The sequence below is a fragment of the Hyaena hyaena genome, unplaced genomic scaffold (assembly GCF_003009895.1).
Source record: "Hyaena hyaena isolate Hyena2069 unplaced genomic scaffold, ASM300989v1 scaffold_30, whole genome shotgun sequence".
Lineage (NCBI taxonomy): Eukaryota > Metazoa > Chordata > Mammalia > Carnivora > Hyaenidae > Hyaena > Hyaena hyaena.
The window spans coordinates 4,681,955-4,694,573 of NW_024080662.1; the positions used below are offsets into that span (position 1 = coordinate 4,681,955).

At 48.2% G+C, this 12,619-nt stretch overlaps 1 long non-coding RNA gene across 1 annotated transcript; it reads left to right on the top strand.

Annotated features, from left to right (window-relative positions):
- Positions 1 to 8,596: 8,596 nt before the first annotated feature.
- LOC120229204 lies at positions 8,597 to 11,986 on the top strand. Its single transcript, XR_005527691.1, has 3 exons — positions 8,597 to 8,870; positions 9,498 to 9,650; positions 10,308 to 11,986. It is a non-coding gene; the product is annotated as an uncharacterized LOC120229204 (long non-coding RNA).
- Positions 11,987 to 12,619: the final 633 nt, after the last annotated feature.

Genomic DNA, 12,619 nt, shown 5'->3' on the forward strand with positions numbered 1-12,619 from the left:
TTGCTCTGAACCCTGCCATGGTCAGAAATCACCTCGATTCTTCTCCAGTGTAGAGTTCAGGCAGTGCCTCAAAACAGCCTTTAAGCCCCTGAGAAGTTTTAAAAGCAGTATTTTTTAAATTTTTTAATGTTTTGTTTATTTCTGAGAGAGAGAGACAGCATGAGCAGGGGAGGGTCAGAGAGAGGGAGATACAGAATCTGAAACAGGCTCCAGGTTCCGAGCTGGCTGTCAGCACAGAGCCCGACACAGGGCTTGAACCCACGAACTGTGAGATCATGACCTGAGCTGAAGTTGGACGCTTAACCAACTGAGCCACCCAGGCGCCCCCAGTTTTTTAAAAATCTTATTAAATAGAAACTGTGAAGCATTTGCCTTCATGGAAGGAATCTATGAGACTGGGAGCCTTGCCACCGCATGCCCTTCTGTAACTTTTGAATTTGATCCTTGAGAATGTACCTCGTATTTTATTTTTTTAAATATTTATTTCTTTTTGAGAGAGAGACAGATAGACAGAGAGACGGAGAGACAGAGACAGAGCACAAACGGAGGAGGGGTAGAGAGAGAGGGAGACACAGAATCTAAAGCAGGCTCCAGGCTCTGTGCTGTCAGCACAGAGCCCGATGTGGGACTCGAACTCACAAACTATGAGATCATGACCTGAGCTGGTCAGACACTTAACTGACTGAGCAACCCGGGCGCTCCCTGTACCTCTTATTTTAAAATGTCATAAGGGGCGCCTGGGTGGCTCAGTCGGTTGAGTGTCTGACTGTTGATTTGGGCTCAGGTCATGATCTCATGGTTCATGGGTTCAAGCCCCACCAAGGGCTTGGCACTGAATATGGAGCCTGCTGGGAATTCTCTCTCTCCCCCTCTCTCTGTCCCTCCCGTGCTCACATGTGCATGTGCCGTCTCTCTCTCTCTCTCTCTCTCTCTCTCTCCCTCCCTCCCTCCCTCTCTCTCTCTCTCTCTCTCAAATAATAAAAGGCTTAAAAAGTACAAAGTTTTTTAAGAATACACTAAAATGCAAATGAAAACTTCCTTATTAAAACTTGTTAAAACTCAAGATTCTGAGGTTGTTACCTGTCTCAAAAAAGTATCACAGTCTTGCCAGCCTCTAGTAAGTCCAGCTTTTCAGACTTTGAGCCTCTCTTCTCCCCCTCTTGCCCCCAGGTGCTGTGACCGGTTTGGCCAGCTTTCACCCAGGTTACTCCCTGAGAGGCTAATAGCTGGAAAAGACTGGAAGGGGTGGTGGCAGAAAAGCTGCTCACACCCCGTGGGAAGCTTCTTCTACAAACCTTGTCACTGACAACGCAGAGCCTGCTTAAGATTCAATATCTCTCTCTCTCTCTCTCTCCCTCTCTTTCTCTCTCCCTCTCTCTCTCTGTGCCCCTCCTCCACTTGTACTGTCCCTGTCTCTCTCAAAATAAATACACTTAAAAAAAAAAAGGAAAAGAAAAAGAAACTTGTTTTGTGGCTGCTCTGTAATTTTAGGGGAGAATATATTTTTACCCAATATATATTTTATTCAAGTCCACAGGGCTGTGGGGGTGAACAGAAGAGCCACGTGCTCTGCCTCAGACTTGGGACTCAGTGCATCCTTTGGACCCCCCGTGGGCTCACTGGGACTCAGGAGCCGAGGATGGACCAATTCCATTCTCGATCCCTTTCTTTTCACAAGACACCAATTGCTTGGCTGCTGGCCACCTGCCGTGTTGCCTGAGCTTGGTTGCAGGCTGAGCACCAGCAGGATCATCAGACATTCCTGGGTTAAATCTCTTTTCCCACCATCACCCCACTCCACCCTCCACCCCCCATCCCTGCAGCCACCCTGCAGGCTGGCTCCCATGAGTCTTTGATCTCAACTAATTACACCTTCTCTTTTGATTTACAAAGCACCCTCCCAAACCTTATTGCAGGTTTACCCCACGTGCAGCACTGTGCATCTGGCACTTAACAACTCAATAAACTCTGAATTTGTTCTTATAACCCCATGAGTCCTGCAGGGCTAACTGTCTTCTTCCTCTTCTTTCTTTCTTTCTTTTTTTTTTTCTTAATTTAAATGAAGAAATACAAAGAATGTGTGGGGTTTGCCTAAGGCCACCAGCAGGAGAGGCGCAGACCTGTGGATGGATTCCAGCCTCCTCTTTTGCGGACTTGGGGAGACCTCCAAGATACTCCAAAATGCATTTATATTCACGACGACAGGGAGGAACCTTGAGGGTATTATGCTAAGTGAAATAAGTCACACAGAGCAAGACAAATACCAAAGGATTTCACTTAGACGTGGAGTCTAAAAACCAAATCAAAACAACAACAACAGAAACACACTCATAACTGGAACAAACTGCTGGTTGCCAGAGAAGCGGGCGGGGGTGGGGTGGGAGCATGGGCAAAACAGGTGAATGGGATCAAGAAACATAAACTCCCAGTTATAAAATAAGTAAGGCACAGGGATGAGAAATACAGCACGGGGAATGTAGTCAATAATACGGTAATCACCTTGTATGGCGACTGCACTTACCATGGTATTTCATAATGTATGTAATGGTCAAATCACTACATTGTGCATCCAAAACTCATATTATATTGCATGTCAACCATACTGTAATTTTCATTGCATATGTATATTTATAAACCTGTTTAGTGGCTGCTGATCTCTTTACTTGGTCTGTATTTTGGTTCTCCCAATGGCCTGGACCCTACAGAGCTTTAGGGCAGCCATTCTCTAAAGGCATCCCTTTGGCATAGGGATTACTATGACTCAGAATCAGGCAATTTCCTTTCTTTTGGTTAGATGTCTTTCTATAAGTAAAGTCACAAATGGGCCCAAAAGCTCAATTTAAAGTTGCCAAGGAAGAATGAATCAATCTTTTTACTCAGAGCCCCAATTTCCAGGAAAGCCAAACGTTCTTGAGCAATGGCCTTTTCCATTCCAGGAAGACACCCAACAGGAAGCCGCAAGAAATAACTCATCTGTCAGACTATACTGAGACGTCGCCATTTCCCCCCGAGGGTGGAGGGAAAATCTAGGGAGAAAGACATCTGATAGGGCAGTAATGTGGTTCGGAGAAAGTCTGGAGCTGAAGGCCAAGAAAGAATTCTTGAGATGGCTTGGATGCAAAAAGGTGATTTTGTTAAAGCATACGGACAGGACCCCTGGGCAGAAAGAGCTGCACTGGGCTTGTGAAGAGTGACTAGTTCCGTACTAAGGAGTTGGGGAAAGTTAAAGGCAAAAAGAAGGCCTCCACAAGGACTTTCTTATGCTAAGGAGGACCCCGAAGATATTGGAGGCCTAACTATTGTCAAACTAAGGTTGTTGCCCTCCAGTAAGGCATTAAGGTTAAGACAGGAGGGAGTTCCTGGAAGAATGTTCTACTCTATTTGCCACCAGTATTTGTCAATGGGCTGCAGGTTATAAGGAAATGTAATTTTACCTGTCATTCCCTTCTTGCCTTTGTTCCCCCACATCCCCCACAGGGAGGGGGAGGGGGATGTTGGGGCTTCATGAAACTGAGTCTATAGGTTCCTGGAGATCAGGGTATAGATAGGATTGCCTTTTTCTCATAATTAACTAAAACACTTGTAAACTGATTAGAGACTCATGTCCTGCAGGACTGTGATCTCTATCAGTTAACCATTTGTTTTTTCCTTTCCCTTTGTTCTTGGGCAGCCAGGAGTCCCCTAGGAACCCTAAGAATGACACACAGATCCACATGTACCCCGGGTAGTGGGGGGGTATGGTGTCAGCTCGCCTGATACTCCCTCTTCAGTAGCATGAGCTGCAACAGCTCTACAGGCCATGGCTGCACAGCTGCATTGTCCCTCCGGTCTAATGATGCTTGGCTATTATTTTGCAGGGGTGCGGTCCATCATGTTAAGACAGACAACCCGAAACGCGAAATTTATGCAAAATGATGGACTGAATGCCCTTTCCAAGTCTCCCAGAGCATTGTCTAACAAGTTCACCTAAGGATCGTTCAATGCTCTAGGGAAATGAAATTGTGGGTTGGCTATTGATTGGGACCTAGGCTCTGTTAAGAGTGTATGTTTATATGTAGAAAACTGATAAGTTGCAAATGATTTTTGTCAGGTAGAGAGGCAAATGAACTCCATCCAGTAAAACAGATAACCTCAAAAGTTTATGGTTTCATTGCCCTCTAGGACATTAACCAGTCTTGTATCTAACTTTGCCATCTTGTTCTACGTTATTTACCCCACGGAGTACACATTGACTATACACATGATTCTTCATGAAAATAAATAACTCTTAGGGGCTGTTTTTCTAAAACAAGCTATCAGCTTTTTTTTTTTTTTAATGTTTTATTTATTTCTAGGAGAGAGAGAGAGAGCGTGAGCAGGGGAGGGTCAGAGAGAGAGGGAGTCACAGACTGAAACAGGCTCCAGGCTCCGAGCTGGCAGTCAGCACAGAGTCCGATGCAGGGCTTGAACACATGAACCGCGAGATCATGACCCAGCGAAAGTCGGACGCTTAACCGACTAAGCCACCCAGGCGCCCCACAAGCTACCAGCTTTAAGAGAAGGAGAACAAAATGCATCTGAAAAACCCAGCAATTTTGCTCCCTGCTGTTACCCACTCAGAGCCTTTGGGGTTGGGTATCCTAGCTACTGCAAAAAGAAGAAAGAACATAAAGGAAGATTCCACCGGTATTCCATTGGTATTGGTATACTGCGAGAGACACAGTAAAAACATCCTCATCCTATGGGAAAAAGCTAGCTGTTTCAAGGCCGTGGGGAGGGGGGAAGCCCCTATGTGGGGCATCCTCCAAAGGTCTAAGTAGAATCTTATCTCCTTATCCAGTAACAGAGGCTGAATTAGTTAAACTGGGGCTCAGGCTAACTACAAAATTGCTCACTCTACAGCGCTAGGGTATAAGCCCCCTGAGCACCAAGACTTGGCTTTTGTTCACCTCTGTGTCCCCAGGAAAGCCAAAAATTGGGATGCAAAGGGAAGATCTAACTGCACTGAAGACGCAGTCTGATGATGACTGGCTGCAAAAGGAAATGAAGGGACTTTGGGGAGTGATGGGGGCAAATTTCTGTCAAAAGTGATCAGCAGTACACCTCAAATGTGTGCATTTTAGTGTAGGTAAATTACGCCTCAATAAAATTGATTTAAGAAGGAAAAAAACACCAATTAAGATTGCCAGTATTTTTAAGACAGTCTGTGACTCATTCCAAGTGATGCCTGGTTTACAGAGGGCAGACTTCACTCTTCTGCCATTTTCAGAGTTTCTATTTGAAATGCAAACACTTACCAATAAACGCAAATACTTTAGGGGACCTAGTGAAAGCAGAAGTCTTTTCTTGCAGAATCACATTTAAGAACAAAAAACCCCTAAGATTCATCATTTGGTATTAGTTGGCCAATTGCCCAATTGCCTTTCATTTCAGCCAGCAAAAAACAAAAACAAAAGCAAAAGCAAACAAACAGAAAAACAAAGAGCTGTGAAAACTCTAATTAGAAGGAATGTTAAAGATTATCTGGTGACCAGCCCATTCCTTTCACAGATGTGGAAACCGAGGCCCAGCTGAAGGAAGGAGAATTGGGAAATCTGTTCTTCAGAGGTGATCCTTCCAGTCAGAGGTTAGATCTTTGCAGATATCTTCCTCACTTCCTCTTGAATGGCAACCCAGGGATATTTCTGCAGATAGTCTTTTTGAGAAGACCTGGCAGCAGAGAGAGTTCCAATAATGAAGATAAACTGTCCTATACCTTTTAAAAAATCTTTAATGCCAAATTGGTTCAGGATACCCAGGATGAAGTTGTATTTCCAGTTATGTTTTCCTTAAATAACATGGACAAAAAGCCTTTTTCGAGATAATAAAGTCTCTGTCTTTGGTGTTTAAAAAAAAAATTAATCTAATTCATTTTCTTCCAGGCCAGAGACCTCGTTTCTTAAGATAGAAATTTACACTTGCTACAGATGTTGCAAGGGTGGACTTCTTGCACAGAGACATCAAGATGTTTCCATATGTCTTCAGAGCCTTGTCAAGAGTTAGGCAATCACTGAACCTGGCATCACATCCGCTTTGGTCTGCTTGAAGAGTTTTAGCACAGGTAGCACTAAACCGTGGAATGCTAATTGATATCTAACTCAATTAGGTCATTGCAATTCACTCCTACCAAATACATACGGTATGAAAGACACGGTGCTAAAGTAAAGCTAAGTGTGGATGGAGAAGCCCGGGGAAGAACTATAAGGAAGGGGGGGGGGCGGTTGGATTACAAACCTTAGGGAGTACGCATTCACTCATTCATTCAACAAGTATGGGTGCTCTCTTGAGCTGTTAAAACACTTCTAAACTACAAGAGGGGATCACCGTCCGGCTGAGGCTGGAGCGGCAGTAAGAAAATGTGATGAGGGGTCTTTGCCAATTTCCATTCCGTTTTCCCAATTCAGAGGAAAATTTTCCATTGTTTCTCACCTTGCTCCCAAGGCAACAGACTACTTGCAAGTTATTTACATTAGCAAACAAGCTATATTAATCTATAAACCAATTAAAGCATGTTGCAAGGATTCCTTAGCAATATCCTTTAACTAATAACTTACATTTTGGATGCTATAAAGGAAAATCATGCACTCAGTCACAGCCCCCCAGCAATGCTGAAGGTGGGAGCAGCCAGACAGGCTCACCTCAAGATTTGATCTGGATTCCAAACCTTTGCAGAGAGATATACTGTTTCTTTAATAGCAATCTAGTGTTTTTCTCACCTGCAGGGGAGAAGAAACCCATATTCGGGCCACCCAGAAAAAAACAAATAAATAAATAACCAAACAGGCTAGGTTGGAGAGAGTGGCCCTCTGGGGCATCCTTGATCTATCTCATCAGACCCCAGCTTTGGGGTGGAGAGGGCAGACACTTCTACCACGCTTTAGTCCTGTCTCAAGTTTCTGAATTGACATTCTTCAGGTCCTCTTTCCCCAGATCTTTAAGGACCCAAACAATCAGGAAGAAGGCGTGTTTTTAAAAAATAATTTTAACGTTTATTTATTTTTGAGAGGCAGAACACGAGCGGGAGAGGAGAACAGAGAGAGGGAAACACAGAATCTGAAGCAGGCTCCCGGCTCTGAGCTGTCAGCACAGGGCCCTACGTGGGGCTCAAACTCACATGAGATCATGACCTGAGATGAAACAGAGTCAGATGCTCAACCCACTGAACCACCCAAGTGTCCCAAGACGGTTTTATTTATTTTTATTTTTTAATGTTTATTTGAGAGAAGGAGAGAGAGAGAGCGCGCACATCAGTGGAAAAGGGCAGAGAGAAACAGAGGATCTGAAGCAGGCTCTGTGTCAGCACAGAGCCCAACATGGGGCTCAAACCCAGGAACTGTGAAATCATGACCTGAGCTGAAGTCAGATGCTCAACTGACTGAGCCAGGCGGGCGCCCCAGGGAAGTTTTGAAGATAATGGCTACATTAGGGATGAGCTTCTGCAGAATAAACACTCTCCTTGACCCTTCTCTGAACGATGCCCCAAGATGTTGAATATGACATGAGGACAGGGAAAAGGGAATCACGAGCTTTGTTTCCTTGGTTAGTCAAATTCTTCCAGCAAATTCCAATAAAAGAAAAAGAGCTCTTGCCTAGAGGACCATTCAATACAGGGCTGCCGGTGCACAGGGGACAGCTTCCTCCCCAAAATCTCCAAGAGCTGCCTGCAAGTGCCAATAAAAACAAACTCTCCATCCAAAGATCCTGGCCTACATCAGTCCCTGATCCTTCCATCTCTTTCTATGTAATAAGGTAGAGCTCTCATCCTGGGAATGTGAGGCAAGAGCTCCTAGGCTGTCTAGATCCTTCCTTCCGCCTCGCCTCTGAGGGAAGAATGAGGCAGGTCTTGTGACGTACACCCAAACCACTGCCCTGCTCTCCATCCTGCCTCCCACGTCCAAGCCACGATTTTAAACTATGTGGTTTTTTAAATTTTTTTATTTTTGATACAGACAGAGACAGAGCATGAGCAGGGGAGGGGCAAAGAGAGAGGGAGACACAGAATCCGAAGTAGGCTCCAGGCTCTGAGCTGTCAGCACAGAGCCCGATGCGGGACTCGAACCCACAAACCGTGAGATCGCGACGTGAGCCGAAGTCGACGCTTAACCGACTGAGCCACCCAGGTCCCCCTTAAGCTATGTTTAAAATGGACCACAGAAAGGACAACTGGTGCAAAATATGCCTGGGTCTCAGGCTCAGAGGGTGGGAAAGACCCTTAAGACTTGGAGAAGACCCTGTGAGTGAGGCTAAGAGAGGGGCGAGCCCGAGGCCAAGGAGTGAGCGCGTGGTGGAGGTGGTGGGGCAGTGACGTCGACGGGGACTCGCTGGGGCGTGGCAGCGTGGGGGGCGTGGCCGATGCGGCTGGGGATTTGCTAGGGCTTGGTGGGCGTGGCAGGGCCGCGTGGGGCGGGGGTGTGGCGGACGCCGTGGGGCGTGACTTCCGTAGGGACTTGCTGGGTCCGGGCGGAGGTCTGGGCGGAAGGGGAAGCCGGAACTATGCGAGGAGTGGGAGGGGCGGGGCCTGAGCTGGGTGGGGCGGGGCTAGGCAGGGATGGGCGGGGCCGGGCGGCCGTTAGCTGGATCTCACCTGGCGGTTGGTGCCGTTAGTCTCCCGGAGTTGAGCCGGTACCCTATTCTCTGCGCGGCATAACCGCGCTCTGGTTAGGGTGGGACAGACAGCCCAGAGGAGGCCATGGGCCTCGCCTCGCCCGGCCTCAGGGCGCAGAAGCCTGTTGAAGCCAGATTTGAGGCCACAGCGGCGCGCCAATGAGGAAAAGTGCTAGGACCCCCAGACGAGGAAGTAGGCGGGTGGAGAACGAGCCTGTTCATCCATGAAACTGCCAAGAGCTTACCAAGTGAGTTTCTGGTAAATATTTTCACCGCTAAAAGCAGAAGAGGTTTGGGGCGCCTGGGTGGCTCAAGTTAAGAGTCCGACTTCGGCTCAGGTCATGATCTCACGGTTCGTGGGTTCGAGCTCCGCGTCAGGCTCTGTGCTGACAGCTAGCTCAGAGCCTGGAGCTGTTTCAGATTCTGTGTCTCCCTCTTTCTCTCTGACCCTCCCCTGCTCACGCTGCCTCTCTCTCTCAGAAATAATTAATACATTGAAAAAAAAAACAAAAAGAAGAAGAGGTGTGATCTAGTAAGCACCCCTCATGGTTTGGGCCCACGTTTTGGGGGGGGAGCATGTAACTCCCCACCTGGGGCGCGACAGCCCTCCCGCAGTGAAAGCACACAACGCGGGAGGGTGGCAGTGTGCGAGGTTGGCGAGGCTTGGAGGCCCCGACTCTGTGGGCCCTGGGGAGCCTGCACAACTGGGTTGGGCGTGCGGAACCCCTTCCAGGCACCCTTCCGTTCCTGGTCTGGGCCCTCCCAGGACCATTTGTTTTCCTAACTGGTGCATTCTGCAGCCTTTCACTGGTTATTTGGCCTCTTTAAGTCTCTGGAAGCCACCCTCATTATTGATCAGTTGTTTCTCCTGACAGGCCTGTGCATTTCTAAATTGGGGACTGCCCAGAGAGGCTCCACCCCCGAGGTGGAGGCTTAGGGGGTGAACGATACAAACTGCCTGGAGGCTGGGACTTGGCACCTCTCTGGAGTCTTGCCGGAAGTAGCTTCCTTCTGACACATCCAGGAAGGTAAGGGGATCAAGTGCCCATCCCGGCTCCTGCTTCAGCTCACACTCAGAGGTGGGCTTTGAGTCCCTTCCCCAGGCGTGAATATCCCCCTCCTCTCACCCCTGACCCTTCCCTTCGTGCTCATCTGCCCAATCTTCCCAGCCTCCCACCATGTCTCCCGTCCGGTTCTCCGTCCCTTCGCAGATCTCCTCCCTTGGCTGAGAGAGACTTCAAGGGTAGAGGATTCCCAGTCGGGATGAACTTGGTCTCTCCTCTTCTCTGCCTCCTATGGTTCTAATTACACCTGTTTCCCTCTGATGTTCTTGGCTCTTCTCTTTCCCTGAGATGACCCGACGACTTTCACCATCTCTCAGTTCACCTCCTCATGTTCTCTGTACCTTCCGTCTTTCCCTCAACCTGACAGTTCCTCCTCGAGCCGCGAACAAGTGATTTTTGTGTGCCAGCCTTCGGGCACAGCTTGTTGTCATCCTTGAGCTGTCTAAAACTCACTTTGAGGGCCTGTGAAGGATAAATGCATCTCCACTTTTGTCAAGGCCACGGAGCAGCTTGTTAGAATCAGAACCATAGTCAGGAGATCCATCTACACCTCAGCTGTATGGACGAAACCTTTCTCTTGTCATTGTCTTGCCTACAGTTTCTTCTCTTTTTCTCTCATAGGATGGTTGCGGCACCTTGGAGACAGAGCCAGGAGCCAAAGTCAGAACAGGCCAGGGGCTGGCCACCTGTGGACCACCTGTCTATGCCCATGACCAAAGACCACCAGGAACAAAGTTGGATTTACCGGCTGGTTACAATGAGGGAGACTATGTACGGGTACAGATGAGGAGTCCTGGGGCATCTCAGTGCGAAGGTGTTACAAGAGACTTATAACAGCACCTGTGTTAAAAACTGCGAGGGCAGTTTCGAGGAAGCATGGATTCGTTCTGGATTGGGTACTTTCAGGAAGCAGGATCCACTCTATGACTGGGCATCTCAATTTTCATAGAGAAGCTGAGACAAAGGCAGCAGAGCTAAAACTGTGGTTGGTAACAAGATGGCCATCACCCGTGTTAGCTGGGGGTGGGGGGGCAGAGGATGTTGCGTGGTTTCTGTGGTTTGCACAGTGGCCTTGATTCCTTCTGTGCTTGGACATGAGTGTGGAATAGCCCTGTTTTGTCAGACCTCATCTGGGGTTGGCGATCAGAGCAACTGGCTGTGTTCAGCAGGAGAACTTCGTGGTTGCCAGGGACAACTTTTCTCTTTCTCACTGCAAAGGCAAAGCCTTGACCTTCAAGTGCCAGCCTTCTGTCCATCCTAGTCTCATATCTTCATGGTGGGATAAGGATCATCACACTGGAAAAGGAAGAGGGATGGGCAAGAATAGGGAGGGGGATTTGCCGGGGAGGGTGGGAGAAAGTGGCAGCTTGGCCTGGGATATTCATCTCTCTGTCACCTGCACAGATCCGGGGTTCCCTTCCTCTATTGGAAGAAGCTCTGATAAAGAGGTGGGGGGGGCAATAAATGACCATTTCTTAGTACAGATCATCCTCACTTAGAAATACAGTCCATTCTCATAGGAAACCTAGGTGGCATGATCATACATCCCAATTTTCTGGTACATCCCTGCTTTCAAGTGTTCTAACTACTCGATTCCCTTGGACATAGTTTTGCTACGTATTATTTTATAGAATTCAGATTTTTTAGGGAATCCATTACTTGTCTGACCGTCTGAGGAGCGGACAGCAAAACGGGATTAGAAGTGCAAGAGATTTATTAGGGGAAACACCTGTGAGGGATCAAGGGTTTGAGGGAACAGGAGCCAGCAGGGGAAGCCCTCTGCAGTTCGGGCCGCACCCCTGTGCCAGCTGACCCCCAGAGAGAGGGACTGGGTAGGGGAACCACGGGCTACAGTGCACTTCTGGGAAACTCTTGATCAAGCCCCTGGGGACTCCCCAAGCTTAGCTGCCTCATCAGAGGAGTCCTCTCATTGGGCAGAACAGTGGCCCCAATGCCCCTCCCCTGCTCAGTCATTGCCCAGAGGCAGCCAGGGAAGACTGGCCGCCTGCCCCTGGAGGGCGGCAGTGGAGGCTGGCAGGGGCTCTCTTGTAGACATCTGGGCCACCCCCCCACACCCGGGGCCATACATTTCTTCAGTGGACAGTTCACTTTTTTGAGCCATTGAACCAGTTTAAGAGCCCCTAGAAGCAGGCATCAGGATGGGATTAGACATGCAAGAGATTTATTGGGGGGAATGGTCGTCAGGATAAAAGGGGGAAAGAAAAGAGAGGAAAAAAATCCTTACACAAATGTGATACAACCTGTGTACTACTGGTGAAGAAATAAATTCACAGAAGAGGGATGTTGTGTTTTTTATTGTGTTTTTAAGTTTTTATTTTTGACAGAGTGTGCGCAAGCATGAGCTTGAGAGGGGCAGAGAGAGAGAGAGACAGAATCGGAAGCAGGCTCCAGGCTCCGAGCTGTCAGCCCGGAGCTCAATGCGGGGCTCAAACTCACGAACCGTGAGATTATGACCTGAGCTGAAGTCGGACGCTCAACTGACTGAGCCATCCAGGCGCCCCGTTGTTTTTTTTAAGTTCCTGTAAAGTCACCTGTGCTGAACTCTGGCCTGGGAAATACGGTTTCTTTAGAAGCCATGGAACCTAATACCTCAAACAAATAAGGTCTGCCTCAACTATTTTTTGGGGGTTCTTTTCTGTGAGGGCTTCTCAGGTACCCCCTCACAGCTCCTCCACTTCTCAGCGGGGGGTGAGGGGAAAGGGGTGATTCTGCCTGCCCCCAGCCATGGGCTGTCGCAGCTGGAGCATTTAGTGGGTAGATGTCAGGAGGTGGCTTAAACATGGTGCCGTGCACACAGCAGTGCTCATAGCAAAGGATCATCTGGCCCCTGATGTCAGCAGTGCCGAAGGAGAGCTGCTTTTCATTAAATGGCAAGTTTTTGTTTAATGAATGCCCCAGACCCCCAATAGAGT